At 51.9% G+C, this 10193-nt stretch overlaps 1 long non-coding RNA gene across 1 annotated transcript; it reads right to left on the bottom strand.

Moving 5' to 3' along the window:
- Nucleotides 1–1828: 1828 nt before the first annotated feature.
- On the bottom strand, nt 1829–7220 carry LOC143781076 (uncharacterized). The gene is made up of 2 exons (XR_013216531.1): nt 6949–7220; nt 1829–3029 (listed from the first exon to the last, which is right to left on the bottom strand). It is a non-coding gene; the product is annotated as an uncharacterized LOC143781076 (long non-coding RNA).
- Between the last annotated feature and the right edge of the window lie 2973 nt (nt 7221–10193).

The raw sequence follows: 10193 nt of genomic DNA on the forward strand, positions 1-10193 counted from the left end.
GAATAAGGAAAGTCAAGATAAAAAAGGAGTCCAGAAGAAAAATGTAAAGAAAGAGGATAGAGGAAAGTAAAGAAAGGAAGATTCAAGAATAGTAAAGTGAGGTTACAGTAAACAGTCAGCCTTGTATACATACACGCTGCCGCCTTGTCACCCGACCATGACTCCGCTGCTCCTGCCCAGTCTCAGGCGCAGTAGAAGAAGAGCTCTAAAAAATTAAAAACCAAGATTGTCATATGTGTAGATGTGACAGTGAATATTTACCAATCTGAGGAGGCAAGATCTCACCTCACTGACATGTTCTACTTCAGAAGGCCCAGGACGTTGCTCCTCATCAGAAGAAGACGACATTCTGATGCATGCATGCAGAAAGAAAGAAATGGCAGAAATTAGGACATGTAGAGACAGAAAATAAAAAATAAAGGCATTGGATAGGATATACTCACATTGTTCAGTGTCCTGTTTTCCTCCAAGGATGTAGCCTGCGTCTCGTCTGCTTCTGTGTCTGCTGAGTAGTGACCTGCAAATGTCCACTCCCTCCCTTTATCACCTTGTATGTGGGGGGTGGCTTATCAGTGTCTAGACATGTTTTTCTCTTGTGGAACGCATGCGTTCACAAACGCAAGCAAACGCATGTGCTTGTAAACGCATGCGTTCATATAGACAGCAATGCATTTTTTTGGCGCATTCCTTGCGCAATCGACCGCATACGTCGCCAGGCAAATTGACGCCTCTAAAAATTACTACATGTTGCATTTCCACGAAAAGCCGCAGACGACTAAACGAAGCATGCGGCGTCAAACGCAGTAAAACGCGAACGATCACAAACGCATGCGTCCCTAATGTTAAAGATAGGAATACACAACACATGCGGATATTTGCGGAAGAAATGCTGCGGACACAACCGCAAATGTGAAACCGGCCTAAGAGCTTGTACAAGTGAACATTGTTTCAAAAGTGGTTTACTTGTCTAAGGCTGGTTTCACACCAGCGTTTGGCACCCTTCTTCCTCCGTTAAGCCCCGCCTACTGCTGCGCCTCTTCCTTCAGCTCCGCCTAAGTCTGCATGCGTCCCCTATCTTTAACATTGGGTACGCAGGCATGCCTCATTTTGACGATGTGCTGAACTGCGTCGAACGCAACTTGTTGCATTTTATTGCGGTCGGTGCAGCAGAGGCATCAGCTTGGCCTGCGTACCCAATGTTTAAGATAGGGTATGCAGGACGCATGCAGACGTAGGCGGAACTGAAGGAAGAGGTGTGGCAGTGAGCGGGGCTTAGGCTACTTTCACACTAGTCCGTCGGTACGGGCTGTCGCAAACCGTCGGCCCGACGGACAGTGTGTTTTATGTAGCACATTACAACGCATCCTTGGCTCATTGTGAGTTCTGGGGAGGAGGGGGTGGAGTTTCGGCAGCGCATGTGAGGTCGAAAATGGCGGACTCGACGCACAAAAAAAGTTACATGGAACGTTTTTTGTGCCGACGGTCCGCCAAAACACGGCGCATCTGTCGCACGACGTATGCGACGTGTGGCAATCTGTCCCAATGCGTCGCTAATGAAAGTCTATGGAGAAAAAACGCATCCTGCGGGCAACTTTGCAGGATGCGTTTTTTCTCCAAAACGACGCATTGAGACGTGCGTCACACGACGCTAATGTGAAAGTAGCCTTAACGGAGGAAGAAGGCTGCCATCCACAGCCTTGCCGAACGCTGATGTGAAACCAGCCTAAGGCTGTTATTATAGCACCTTACATGTGTTACACAGATACATCATGGGCTTGTCCTGCCCTACGCATGAAATGAAAGGCTAAAATACAATGTAGAGACTTAATCAGAGCAATGTTTTATTTACATTCAGAACTGGTTTAAGAGGAACAAATTACCATTTCCCACAGCAATCTCAGACTTTTACTTATAGAAATACTGGATAAATATCATTTTAACATTAGATATAGAAACATTTCTAATTTTATAAAACTGCATTTTTTTGCATTGAATAACTTTATGCCTTTGCTTGTTTCATTTTATGCATTTCTAAAGTATTGTAAAACTGTAATATGCTGTTGGTGCATGCGGGCTGGACTGTCGGTTCGGTATGTGGCTCTGCCCCCCACCCAGGCCTGCCTCCGGTGTCTGAGGTTTCGGTGTCCTGGACCAGAGATCATAATACCGGCCTTGAATAGTGAAGGACATGGCAGCCAACCCTGAGAAACATCCAAGGTGGGAACGCCCCATCATGTCGAAGAGAGTCTGCTAGATCCAGGCCTAGCAGACCAGTGCTGTTCATGGATGCTAGGAGGGGGCTGGCCTAAAGGAAGGTCTCGTCTTTTCCTGGCGGGTCGGAGAGTTGTCCCGTCGTTTTTTTGGACAGAACATTTCCAAAACAACCAAAATTGAACAGCAGATCTCTTGGGAGGCAGAATTTAGTCCTCTGTTGCAGAAGCGAAGTACTCTTAAACTGATAGGCGCAGAGTAGGACGCACTAGAAAGTTGGCGTGCATGATTGTTCAGGGCACTGGCGGTGTGGACCGGCCACCAGAGAAGGCCTAGACCGAGAAGCCTGGATATTTTAAGAGCAGGGTCACAGGAGCCTCTGGAAAACATGGAGGCTGAATGAATAAGAAGGTTTCCCAAGGAGACGTCCATATTGCTCAGGGGAAAACTAGGACATATTTGTCCTGTCCTTTCCATTTTTTTTTTTTAAAGTAGCCCCCTCACTGCCTGGTAGGATATACCTGTCCTGAAGATCACAAATCATTCTTCGCAGACCAATGATGAAGATGGGCATGGAATAACCTGGACGCAGACGTTTCGGCGGCTGGCACATAACAGATTCGTCTTCCCTCCCTACTCTATCTGGCTCTGGAGGGGCGAGAGGGTAGGGGGATTCGTGGCATGGACCGTCCTCTGGGGAACCACAAACACCCTTGATGTGTTAGGGTCTTGCCTCGTAGACCACAGATGATACGGTAGTGACAATTCTAGGTGGGAGATTAGAGTGACAATTCCACTGTCGCCCTCAAAAGCCGTATCTGAAAAAAAAAAATTAAAAAGAAAAAGGAAAATCGTTAATAAAAAAACCCCCAAAACCTAAGTCAGAAACTGGGCTGGGCGGTCCAGACCCATGTCTGCCTCCTACTGACATTAAGCTAAAATGGATTAGCTTCGTGCCAGTTGGTGGTGTAGCCTACTCTACAGGGAAATACCTAAATTTTTTTTGGGATAAATCCAAAGCCCACCAGACATTCCCTCCCCTCAAGCGTAAATCTAAATATGACGCCCCCTGCCCCAACCATAAATCCCCATCAGACACCCACCCCAGCTTAACCCCCAGCATAAACCCTCGTCGGACGTCCAACCCCCACAAACCCCCATCGGACGTCCAACCCCCACAAACCCCCATCGGACGTCCAACCCCCACAAACCCCCATCGGACGTCCAACCCCCACAAACCCCCATTGGACGTCCAACCCCCATCGGACGTCCAACCCCCATCGGACGTCCAACCCCCATCGGACATCCAACCCCCATCGGACATCCAACCCCCATCGGACGTCCAACCCCCACAAACCCCCATCGGACGTCCAACCCCCACAAACCCCCATCGGACGTCCAACCCCCACAAACCCCCATCGGACGTCCAACCCCCACAAACCACCATCTGACGTCCAACCCTCACAAACCCCCATAGGACATCCAACCCCATCAGAGGTCCAACCCCCACCAACCCCCATCGGACGTCCAACCCCCACAAACACCCATCGGACGTCCAACCCCCACCGGACGTCAAACCCCCATCGGACATCCAACCCCCACAAACCCCCATCGGACGTCCAACCCTCATCAGACGTCCAACTCCCACAAACCCCATCGGACGTCCAACCCCCATCGGACGTCCAACCCCCACAAACCCCCATCGGACGTCCAACCCCCACAAACCCCCATCGGATGTCCAACCCCCACAAACCACCATCTGACGTCCAACCCCCACAAACCCCCATCGGAAGTCCAACCCCCATCGGAGGTCCAACCCCCACAAACCCCCATCGGACATCCAACCCCCACAAACCCCCATCGGACGTCCAACCCCCACCGGACGTCAAACCCCCATTGGACGTCAAACCCCCACAAACCCCCATTGGACGTCAAACCCCCATCGGACATCCAACCCCCACAAACCCCCATCGGACGTCCAACCCCCACAAACCCCCATCGGATGTCCAACCCCACAAATGCCCATCGGACGTCCAACCCCCATCGGACGTCCAACCCCCACAAACCCCCATCGGATGTCCAACCCCCATCGGACATCAAACCCCCACAAACCCCCATCGGACGTCAAACCCCCACAAACCCCCATCGGACGTCCAACCCCCATCGGACGTCCAACCCCCACAAATCCCCATCGGATGTCCAACCCCCACAAACCCCCTTCGGATGTCTAACCCCCATCGGACGTCCAACCCCCACAAACCCCCATCGGACGTCCAACCCCCACAACCCCCCATCGGACGTCCAACCCCCACATACCCCCATCGGATGTCCAACCCCCACAAACCCCCATCGGACGTCCAACCCCCACAAACCCCCATCGGATGTCCAACCCCCACAAACCACCATCTGACGTCCAACCCCCACAAACCCCCATCGGAAGTCCAACCCCCATCGGAGGTCCAACCCCCACAAACCCCCATCGGACATCCAACCCCCACAAACCCCCATCGGACGTCCAACCCCCACCGGACGTCAAACCCCCATTGGACGTCAAACCCCCACAAACCCCCATTGGACGTCAAACCCCCATCGGACATCCAACCCCCACAAACCCCCATCGGACGTCCAACCCCCACAAACCCCCATCGGATGTCCAACCCCACAAATGCCCATCGGACGTCCAACCCCCATCGGACGTCCAACCCCCACAAACCCCCATCGGATGTCCAACCCCCATCGGACATCAAACCCCCACAAACCCCCATCGGACGTCAAACCCCCACAAACCCCCATCGGACGTCCAACCCCCATCGGACGTCCAACCCCCACAAATCCCCATCGGATGTCCAACCCCCACAAACCCCCTTCGGATGTCTAACCCCCATCGGACGTCCAACCCCCACAAACCCCCATCGGACGTCCAACCCCCACAACCCCCCATCGGACGTCCAACCCCCACATACCCCCATCGGATGTCCAACCCCACAAACGCCCATCGGACGTCCAACCCCCACAAACCCCCATCGGATGTCCAACCCCCATCGGACGTCCAACCCCCACAAACCCCCATCGGACGTCCAACCCCCACAAACCCCCATCGGACGTCCAACCCCCACAAACCCCCATCGGATGTCCAACCCCACAAACGCCCATCGGACGTCCAACCCCCACAAACCCCCATCGGATGTCCAACCCCCATCGGATGTCCAACCCCCACAAACCCCCATCGGACGTCCAACCCCCACAAACCCCCTTCGGACGTCCAAACCCCATCGGACGTCCAACCCCCACAAACCCCCATCGGACGCGGACCCCCCACCCAGCACAAACCCCCAGATGCGGACCCCCCACCCAGCACAAACCCCCAGATGCAGACCCCCCACCCAGCACAAACCCCCATCGGACGTGGACCCCCCACCCAGCATACACCCCCTTCGGACGTCCAACCCCCACAAACCCCCATCGGATGTCCAACCCCCATCGGACGTCCAACCCCCATCGGATGCGGACCCCCCACTCAGCACACACCCAAACCCAACCCATAAGCAAGTCGCCCCCCAATAAAAGGGATCCCCCAGTAAGCAGCTGGTCACCCCCCCAATAAAAGGGTTCCATCCGTAAGCAGCAGGTCGTCCCCAAATCCTACCACGGGATCCCCCCAATAGCCAGCAGCAGGTCGCCTCCCCACATTCCACGACAAGCAGGTCGCCTCCCCACATTCCACGACAAGCAGGTCACCTCCCCACATTCCACGACAAGCAGGTCGCCTCCCCACATTCCACGACAAGCAGGTCGCCTCCCCACATTCCACGACAAGCAGGTCGCCTCCCCACATTCCACGACAAGCAGGTCGCCTCCCCACATTCCACGATAAGCAGGTCGCCTCCCCACATTCAACGACAAGCAGGTCGCCTCCCCACATTCCACGACAAGCAGGTCGCCTCCCCACACTCAACGACAAGCAGGTCGCCTCCCCACATTCAACGACAAGCAGGTCGCCTCCCCACATTCCACGACAAGCAGGTCGCCTCCCCACATTCAACGACAAGCAGGTCGCCTCCCCACATTCCACGACAAGCAGGTCGCACCCCACAAGCAGGTCACCCTCAAATCTCACCACAGGGGTCCCCCCAATAGCCTGCAGCAGGTCATCCCTCACATGCAGGTCTCGCCTCCCCACATCCCACCACAAGCAGGTCACCCCCACATCCCACCACAGGGGTCCCCCAATAGCTTGCAGCAGGCCTCCCCCCCACAAGCAGGTCGCCCCCCACATCCCACCACAAGGGTCCCCCCCAATAGACAGCAGGTCACGCCCTCCCAAAACCTGACCACAAGCATCTCGCCCTCAAACCCCACCACAGGGGTCCCCCCAATAGCCAGCAGCAGGTCGCCCCCACTAAAAGGGGTCCACACCATAAGCAGCACGTCACCCCCAAACCCCACCACAGGAGCCCATCAATAGCCATCAGCAGGTGACCCCTCCACAAGCAGGTCGCCCCCACTAAAAGGGGTCCCCTGCAAGCAGGTCGCCACCAAATCCCACCACAGGGATCCCCCACAATAGCCAGCAGCACCCCCCAAAATCCCACCACAGGGGTCCCCCACAATAGCCAGCAGCACCCCCCAAAATCCCACCACAGGTCGCCTCCCACACAGACAAGTAGGTTGACCAGCACAGGGCCTCCCCCCAATAGCGATCAGCAAGTAGCATTTTTTCACCCTGAAACCACTAACCTCCATGGCGTCCACAAGCTATCATGCTGCTTTCCTTTGCCGCCTTGGTAAAAAGAGAATACGCCCATGGATGTGAACTGAGAACACGCCCCCTCCCGATAGGACACGCCCCGGGAAATGACGTCACACCTGGAAGGAGCCCATACACTCTAGCATTTACCGCACTGACAGTCGAGCGTGTCAGAAACTTATCAGGTAACTCTGCTGCACACTACACTGCACTGAGGACTCTGCCAGCGTGCAGCGTCTCAGGAACATAGGGAAGCAGGCAATTTACCGTACTCTCCCTCAGTGCTACCTGATGACAGAAACGGCCATGAATCCGAGAGGGCCCCTTCATGACACTGGGCCCGGGGTGATAGCCCCCTCTGCCCCCCCAGTAGCTACGCTACTGACTGGAGACAAAGTACCCCAAAAACTAATTTTCTATACCGCAAACTCGCACTTCTTCAATTCAGCAAAGAGTGTGTTTTCGCTCAAAATCTGTAGAACTTTGCGGACTCTCTGCAAATGCGACTCCAGATCAGGTGAGTAAATCAAAATATCATCCAAATAAACAATAACACTCCTACCGATCAATGACCTCAGAATGTCATTAATGAAATTTTGAAAAAACGCAGGCACAGTAGTAAGGCCTCTTTCACATTTCCGTCGGTACGGGGCCGTTGCAAAGCGTCGGCCTGACGTACCGACGGATGTTGTGCAAATTTGGCACAACATGGGCAGCGGATGCAGTTTTTCAACGCATCCCCTGCCCATTCTAAAGTCCGGGGAGGAGGGGGCGGAGTTCCGGCCGGGCATGCGTGGTCGGAAATGGCGGATCCAACGTACGAAAAAACGTACCATTGAACGTTGTTTCGTGACGACGGTCCGCCAAAACACGACGGATCCAGTGCACGACGGACGCGACGTATGTCCATACGTCACGATCCGTCGGCAATACAAGTCTATGGGAAAAAAATGCATCCTGCGGGCACATTTGCAGGATGCGTTTTTTTCCCAAAATGACGGATTGCAACGGATTACAAAAAACGCTAGTGTGAAAGTAGCCTAAGGCCAAAAGGCATCACTAGACACTCAAAATGACCTTCCAGGGTATTAAAAGCTGTCTTCCATTCATAGCCCTAATTCACCTATAGCAAATTATATGCCCCACGAAGGCCGAGAAGTACTTTGCTCTGGCTAGTTGCTAAACAAATCCGGAATAAGCAGTAATGGGTAAGGATTGCGAACAATGATCTTATTAATCTCCCTAAAATCCAGACATGGCCTAAGACCCCCATCCTTTTTTTTTTACAAAATCCTACTGCCACAGGGGACTTAGAGGGTCTTATATGACCTGCAGCTAAACTAGTCTGTAGGTATTCCTTAAAGGCCTCCCTCTCGGGTATTGTCAGATTAAATAAACGACTCTTAGGGAGTGTAGCACCTGGAAAGCACTCAATAGAGCAATCGTAATCCCTATGGGGTGGTAGAGCTTGTGACTCAACTTCCGAAAATACCTCCAGAAATCCTGAATGGCTTCAGGTAGCTGCTTCTTCACAATAGCAGCAACATGAACATTACAACCTTTATCATAACACACCTGACCCCAGGTCCTTATAGTACTAGATGACCAGTCCAGCAAAGGATTGTGCACTTTCAACCAGGGTAAACTCAGGACGACTGGGAAAGGTAATTTAGCAAGGACAAACAAGTCTATACACTCCTGATGTTCCAAATTCACAATAAGTGGAAACCCAGTGACCTTTCGAGAAACACACCCATGCTCCAGGGGAGTGGTATCAATTGCCACAAAAGGAAAAGGAGATGATAATGGTTCATAATCAAACTTATATTTGTCTGGAAATTGTTGGTCAATCAAATTAAGTGCAGAACCACAATCCACTATTACCTGAAAATCAATGGAATGACCATGATAGGTGGTATTCCCAGAAAAAAAAATTCCTGCGGACCAAAAAAACTTAATACGAACGGGAGTGTTGCTCCTACTGACCTTTTTTTTTCTCCTTCCTTATGCGACCCTCGCATTGCTTAATAAAATCGTCAGCCTTACCACAATACAAGCATAGACCCTCAGAGAACCTCCTCTCCCTCTCCTGGGAACGGGAGGACATCGCCCCAAGTTGCATTGGTACCCCTCTGTCTACGGGGTATCCTGAGGAGCTGGGTCCCGCATTGTGGGAGACTTCTTTTCATTCTGCCTGTCTCTCAATCTTCTATCCACATGGATAGCTAACTGCATAGCAGTTTCCAAAGTATCAGGTGCAGGATATGCAATGAGTACATCTTTAACCCTTTCACTCAAGCCTGCTAAAAAGTGACTCTTGAGCACTGGGTCATTCCACCTGACATCTGTGGACCATCATCTGAAAAGGGTGCAATACCTCTCAGCATCACTAGAATCCTGTTTAAGCAGTCTGAGCTCTGCCTCAGCTGCTGTGACCCAATCAGGATCATCATATAACAACCCCATAGCAGTGAAAAATGCTTCCACTGACGTCAAACAAGGATCATCAGGACGTGGGGTTCACTTTGCAATAAAGACATGATAATCCCCACACGCTGTAATTCATCCCCTGAGGATTTAGGTCTAAGCCGAAAATATAGTAAACATGCTTTTTTAAATGTAAAAAATTCTTGTCGTTTACCAGAAAAAAAAATCAGGTAATCCTACCTTTGGTTCTTCAGAGTGTGTTCCAGGGCAATTACTCACGTGCTGTTGCAAGCTGACTACTTCCAAAGTTAACCCTCACAAGCGTTGAGCCAGTTCTTGGACATTGTTCATATTGGCGCCAATCCGGAAGGGGAATTTTTTTTTTTATGTGGCTGGACAAACTGTTACGGATCTGCAACTCAGGACTAGAGTGGAAGGGGGAAAAACTGACCCTGAACTATGACTAGGCTGAAACCCTACGATGGAGTGGGCTACCTATTCCTTGTGAATAGATCCACTGACATTTCCTAGACTAAACTCAAACGTAGACCTACAGGTAGGGGGGAAGCGTATCCCTGAATGATCCAGGGACTCGGAACAAAAACAGGTAACCTCCTAGTAGGAAAATAGAGGACGCTGCAGAAACAAATGGAAAACAAAAAACTAAACTGGCAGAACTAGAGATCCTAGAACTGCACAATACAATACACAGAAAGCTAACAAGGCACCAAGCCAGAACATAGCGGATTAACATTGTTGTCCAGCAAGAACTGGGAGGCAGGTGCTGGGTAATAAAGGGTGATACAAT

The sequence above is a fragment of the Ranitomeya variabilis genome, chromosome 6, assembly GCF_051348905.1.
Source record: "Ranitomeya variabilis isolate aRanVar5 chromosome 6, aRanVar5.hap1, whole genome shotgun sequence".
NCBI lineage: Eukaryota > Metazoa > Chordata > Amphibia > Anura > Dendrobatidae > Ranitomeya > Ranitomeya variabilis.